The sequence below is a fragment of the Puntigrus tetrazona genome, unplaced genomic scaffold, assembly GCF_018831695.1.
Source record: "Puntigrus tetrazona isolate hp1 unplaced genomic scaffold, ASM1883169v1 S000000283, whole genome shotgun sequence".
NCBI lineage: Eukaryota > Metazoa > Chordata > Actinopteri > Cypriniformes > Cyprinidae > Puntigrus > Puntigrus tetrazona.
Window position 1 is genome coordinate 900001 of NW_025047944.1, and position 7500 is coordinate 907500.

At 35.8% G+C, this 7500-nt stretch overlaps 1 protein-coding gene across 1 annotated transcript in view; it reads right to left on the reverse strand.

Annotated features, from left to right (window-relative positions):
* Positions 1 to 7500, reverse strand: part of LOC122333541 (zinc finger MIZ domain-containing protein 1-like) — a 37514-nt gene that overhangs the window by 29130 nt on the left and 884 nt on the right. The window lies entirely within an intron of this gene.

Below are 7500 nucleotides of genomic sequence, written 5' to 3' on the forward strand. Positions count from 1 at the left end.
ATATAAATGTAAACACACCCACACACATATAATATATTAGTACTGTTAAACAATTAATCTCAACCAAAATAAACATTTACATAATGTATGTCTAATGTGTTTATTTATTATGTATATATATATATATATATATATATATATATATATATATATATATATATATATACAGATACAGTATTTACATGTATATCATTTATATATTTATAGTTTATAATAATAAAAACAACATTTTTCTTAAATATATATGTGCATTTGCTTGTATTTATATATATATATATATATATATATATATATATATATATATATATACATATAACACAACACACATACATATACACAGTACGCACTTTTTATTATGTAAAAACGTACATTTTGATGTGATTAATCACAAATAATAATTTGACAACAGTAATAAATATTAAAAATTGTAAATATATAAACGTTATTATTTTAATCTATTTATCTGTTTATTTATTTTGTCTAATTATTATATTACATTTAACATCTACATTTAAATTAAACATTTGATTAATTTAAATGTGTTTAAATATTTCTGCTAAACAAATAAATGGTTTATTTAATACAATATATTTAATTATTTATTTAGATGAATATGAATATATGAACCCTGAGCCACACAGACCCTTAAGACAAAAAGTCCTTGTGCACAACTATAGAAAGGAACCACAGTAAAGAGCAGTCTAACATGACTTTCAGAGTGAAAGTAGAACAAACTGGAAGCTTGTTGTGAAGTGTTGTCCTGAAGGAAGAGAGTATTGTATCTGGGAATGTCACGGCTTACAGTGCTGAATTTATAACACCTTCCTCTAACTATCATTCCCACATCTATCCCTCCCTATAGACCTAAAGAGAGCTGTGTGTGTGTGTGTGTGTGGAGGTGATGCATTAGAGCGTAATGGGAAGGAAAAGTCTCTTTCTCTCCCTCTCTCTAATTCCAGATCTCTCTGACACCTCCAGCCATTCATCACACGCTCCTCTGAGCCTGAAGCAAGAGAGAGGGAGGAGAAAAAAAATCTATGGAGTCAGGACTGCAAACAGGCCATAAAGACACCGGGAGGAAGGTACCAGCTGCAGTGCAATTGATTTCTTTAAGTAGAATAACACCACACACACACACACACACACACACACACACACACACACACACACACACACAGCCATTCATACACAGCCGCTGAAACACTTCTGAACAGATCTCAGCCGATTGGTTCACACAGATCAACAGAGAATGAGCTACTAATGAAATCATCAGACGTACACTACGATTGCTTTATGTACTGAAAACTGAATATATATTGAAAACGGCAAAAGTCTTTGAGACTGCACTATATAAAAGCACATAGAAAGTGTCTACTTTTAAGATTTCAAGTACGTTTTTGGAGAACAAAATGTCAAAATGTGAGATTGTAAAACGTAAAATTAGCATTTGGGGTGAAAGTAATTCATCTTTTAATTTGACAAAAAATATATATTTTGTTGTAAATATGCCTGACAAGACTGTTACACTGAATGATATTTAATATTTAACATATAATATTCATATTTACATTTATATCATGTTTTTCGCGAGGGGTGGCTACTCTTTAAGGAGGCTATATTTTCCAGCAGAATGAATGGGAAAAAGTCAAGAAGACTCTAAACTACGGTTCACTCAAGTTCACAGACATTTGCATTTCATCAGCTTTAAACAAACTGAAGGCTTTTCACTGATCAGACCTGCTGTGCTGCTCCTGGCAGTTCAGAGCAGAACGCAAGCGTACAAATAAAGCCGTCGTAAACGTCACCTAACGCTGTCCTGTCAGTGTCAGAGAGCAATACACCATCGCCGTAACAACAACTACTCATACAAACGTCACGTAAAAATCTAAAGTGCAAAAATGCAATGCAGTCCCGTGTTTTTAGATTCATGAAACATAAAATCAAAAAGAAAGCTGAATGGGTTAGTTAAAGAACTGACCGGTAGCTTCAGTAGCTTTCAGGGAAACAACATCATTAACGTGTAACGTCTACAATCAGATCCTATTACACTGTGTGTGTGTGTGTGTGTGTGTGTGTGTGTGTGTGCTGTGTAAACACACCGACTCTGAGAGCTTCACTAAGCTACACGCTTACAAAAGGGCATTAGCAGAGGCTAGTGAATGATTGTAGGGCATTATCATCGAGCTCCGAGCCGAGACAATGTTAACGGATAACCGTTTAACTGTGAGATCGCGGAAGAGCCCTGGCATGACGTCTCAGAGCCGTTAACGCGTCACGCAACCGTTTGTGCATTTTCATCCGGCCGCGTTCACATGCAAATCCACGCAGTGCTGCTCTTTTGTCGTTCGCTCGCGCTGGAAACCATGTATATTTCTGCTCTTTTTTCCTCGTAGGCACGTAGACAAAAGGTCGTGGAAAGAAAACGCTGTCATTTGATCAAACAAGCCCGTATGCCGGATTAGTTTATAAGGAACACAAAAGGAAACTTTGCACTTAAATGTTACATTCATGCACTTAGCAGACAATTTCATCCAAAGCGACTTAAAAGTTATCAAATTAGTTCAGAAGACAAACAAACATGTTGTTTTTAGCAGACTGACAAGGTCATTATCAATTTTTGTAAAACCTCTTTTTACCCAAGAAGCAAAAATGCTGACATTATTGAGTTCAAGGAATATACAGCAAATAAAAGACAGTTTTTTAGACTGGCAAATATATGTAATTAGTTAAAATATTACATACATACACTAACACATGAGATCAACATGAAGGTGAGCAAATGATGACAGAAATTTCATTTTTGTCTCAAATATCCCTTTTATTCAGTCTGTGTGTAATTTCCTGAGACGCTGTAAAATCTTCCCATCGGATACTCAGCATTGTTCAGAATCATTTGGCAAAATACTCTGTAAACTCTAATATATTAGCAAAACCTAAATAACGAGGTGACCAGGGGGATAAAACATCCCATTAGCAGATCCTGATGACACGTTTACATTCCTGCAAAAACAAACCACTAGTTGTGGAGTTAATATTTTTACTTTATCACATCATTTTAAAGCACTAGTATTTTATTGTGTGTTTTTAATTTTACACACAAACACATATCTACGTGTTTTAGATTCTATTTTCAATTGAAAATGAGAAATATTAACTCGGCAAACGGCTAAAAGAAAATATTTTTTGGTTATATTTTTCATTTTCCGCTTTCATTATAATAATTACGTTGCGTTTATGTTTGTTATTCTATTCTAAGGTTTTTATATATATATATATATTTTATATTTTATTCCAGTATTTATTTTTCCACGGTTATTTTAATCACTCTAATCCTTAACTAAACATACGGTTTCTCCATATATGGATCTGATTTCATATCTCGCACGCACTATTAAAACATTCCCGACTTACCCTGCTGCAGATCCCAATCTAGAAAGAGAGAGGAAACTAACACTGACCAAAGCGCTGGACACAAGAACCAATTCTGTATTTTATCAGCAGACGTCCTCATTTATTGCATGAAGTACCATAACCAGCTATTATACGACGACTTCAAACACAGCTCATCCAATCAGAACCATCAGTGTTATGAATCAGTATCACAACAATGCTTCAGCTCCGTAGCTGATTTTAATCACAACAATGAAGCGCCTAGAATCATGAATCATACGGGAGATCGGCGTGAACAATCACAGGATGCCTTTGCGGTCCTGATCTCATACTCGACCGACTTTCATCCTCCTCCCGTTTCCTTCTCCTCCCGTCGCTTTACGAGCTCTGGCACCTCGATCATCGATCACCGAGAGAAAACAGCTCCACCCTTACAGAAACACCGCTCTCACACGCGGACGATCATCTCTAGAGATGAAGGAAAGTAATGGCTGTGATCCGCCGGTGTTCGGCGCACTGGAACGCTTCCATTTCATTGTGATGGAGACGCAGTCGGGCGAGACGTCATGGTGTCAGAGGGCTGCAGACGCTCAGGATTAGTGATGGAAGATCACAGACGTGAAGATCAAACCGTGACCCGCACACACACACTCGCCCTCAGAACAGGCTGATTCTACACCACCATGCACATCTCACGTACAACGCAAAAATAGTTCTTCTAGTTAACAGCCCCTCACTAACGTGCACGCAAGGGAGTTTTTTAATGTTTCTAAAAGAAGTCTCTTCTGCTGCACTTTGATCCAAAATACAGTGTAAAATGTGAAATATTATTTTAATTAAAACATTGCTGTTTCTGTGTAAATACAGTGTAAAATGTATTTTATTCCCGAGGAGCAATCTGAATTTATTCTGTTCAGCGTCACATGATTCTTCGGAAATAATTTTAACGTGCTAGCGCATTTTAAAACATATTCAAATTAAAAAAAAAAATAAATAAATTTTCAAATGGTGCTTGGTTGAGCAGAAGATATTTCTTTTATAAGCATTCAAATTATAATTATTACAAATATTTTACTGGTAGTGTAACACTAATGAATATGAAATGCCATTTATTACAGTGCATTTTTTATACAGTTATTTCAGTACATTTAGATTTTTGCTAATATTATGTAGACTTTGATTTTTTTGCCTTTAAGAACAAACAGGAGTCTAAAACACTAGTAGCTGCTAAGCCCCTAAGTCACTTTAAACTAAACTTGACATTACTGTATTTTACTGATCTGGAATCAGGAAGCGTGTGTGTGTTTTTCAACACGGCACACAATAACATCAGAGCACATGGGTTCAGAGTTAAAAACACACTGACCTCTGCTCAGCAGCTGATAAGTGCTTGTTTTGCGAGCGTTTCGTACTGACTCAGACTGAAAACACACCGGCTGAGAACTGATAAAATCACTCTTGTTTTCAGAAGCTCAACAGAGAGGACAGCAAACAGCATCACGTCACGAGAGAGAGGGAGTGTGACCGAAACATCTCAAACCCCATCTGGAGTGACTGTGTTCACTTCTCCAATCCACAGACCATTTACTGAATCCCACCCTGAGCTCATTAAGTGGAAGTGACAAAAATAAGACATGAAATATATTACTCTTGTAATATTACTCATGTACGATGAACGACAATTAATGATGTTATGCAAATATTCAGCTACTATATTTAAGTATTTAATTATATTTTTCAAATAATGTTATGAAATATATTATTTCATAGCACAATAGTACTATTTAAATTATTATTATTATTATTATTATTATTATATTAATGTATTATGAAAACAACAGAATAATTTAAATATTTATTTGTATTAAAATAACACTTTATATTTCACTTTATTATACAAATAACATTTTATGAAATATTCCATTATTTATTAGCACAGTAGCAATTTAATAACAACAACAACTATTACTATTATTATTATTAATGTACTATGAAATAAAACATAATAATAAAATATATTTTTCTTAAAATCACTATATATAAATATGCAAACCTTTTTTTAAATAAAATATTCAATTCATAGACTAGTCTTTTAATAATAATCTTTTAATTATTATTAATGTACTTTCAATACTTAATGTACTTTTGTCATTTCAATATATAATATTTATTTTTATATTTTATTTATTAAAATAATACTATATTTTTTATTCTGCTTACTTTATTAATCAAACAATGTTTTATGAAATACCCCATGCACTTCACATTTACCACTACTTTATATAACTATTACATATTAGGATATTAATTTATTAGTTTACAGTACAATAGAAGTATTTGTCTAATCAGTACAATTAGCATCATTATAATAATATATCAATTGCTATTTATGATGTAAACGCGCAGTGATTACAGGACGAACTCATAAAGGTCTGTTTTGTCGGTCTCTGGACATCCATTAGCTGGATCCGGTGCACTCAGACAATTCTTCTCAATTTTCCTGAAGGATCTGGTGTATCAAACCCATTTGGCTGAGTGCACCGAGTCACAGAGAGACACTTTCAATTCAGCCAATGTGTGCTGATAGACTGCAGACGAGTGCTCGACTCTCACAAACATCTCACAGCCCGGGAGAAAGTGAAAACACTGGACCAAAACACACCAGACAGCACAGGTGAAACACTAGCGAACGGCCAAACACATCTGTCCGATGCATGGACGGTAACAGCCGATAACAAGCGGAGAAAGCATCTACGATCGGTCTGAATACACATCTAGGGTGCAAACTTTGGACAGAAATAACAGCACAATGTCACTAATTAAATCAAGCATCCAAAGAAAAAACTGAGCTCGCTCATCGGCTATATCAGTCGCAAACCATCCTTAATGTAAGTGACTGCAGACTGATGAGTATTATGGTATTGTGTCTGTGTTCGTGCATTAAAGACAGAGAGAGAGAGAGAAACTAAGTGCAAAGTTACTGTCTAATTTATAAATATTATAATTGTTAATGTCATTCCTGAATTATGATTAATGATCATCAACCAAGAGCTCATTAACACATGACCGCCCTATTTTGAAAGGTAAAAAAAATCATTGACAGAAATAGCACTTAATTTAGATTAAAAAAACTGCATTTCTTATTTGTATAATAATCATTTGTATTGTATTATTTATTATGTGTTTTATTCCAATTTTTTTCACTTATATTATTTTATTTGGTACCACATACACATATGTAATATATAAATATTGATTTATTTATTTAGCAGTACACAGTAAACTAAAGCAAAAGCAATTAACTAACATTTAAAAGTATGCTTTAGCCATATTACGTGCTTGATCAGAGCATGTATTCACGTGTCGTTAAGCGAGTAAACGTCTTTAGTGAATTATTTGCTTATAATTAACCAGGATATTGTCTCGGAGGTGGTGTGTTTATGCGGCATCTGTGCAAACGGATGTGTTTTTGGACGAAGGCAGAGGTCAGTGACCTTTCCACAGATCTTAGCGTTGGGTGTCTGCTAGCCATCTGACCTGACCTCCGTGTGTGTGTGTGTGTGTGTGTGTGTTTGATGTAGTCCGACTCGGAGGCGTCTCATCTCAGCGGAGCAAGATAGATTATCTCAAGGCAGATTACACCCAAAACACAGCCAAAATAAGACCCACCTCACCTTCTGCGGCCGATCCAGTGTATATAAACAGAGCAGAGAGAGGATGTTTACCCTGGTAAAACACAACAATTTACCTCCGCGTTCAATCAAAAGGACATTTCCACCAGAGCTGGCTTGATAAAGCCTCACAGCAGCGCGAGTAAAGACTGAAAGCGGAGTTAACAAACGACCAAACACACACGTGCTACAACACTGCTCGGTGTCAATGTGTCTTTTGTCCACGTCGGCGGCTGAATAGGACCGACGACCCCCTCGCTACGCTCTCTCTGGGGCCCGTCAAGGAGGACGGAGAGCGTGTGGCAGAGTAAAATCCCTCCTCGGATGCACGTCTGGTCCTCACGGCCGCTTCTGGACGGCGAGTGCACAGACGCCAGAGATGGGATCGGAGCTTGCATCGGCTTACATCACTCGTTTCTCAGAGCAAAAGCACGCTTGC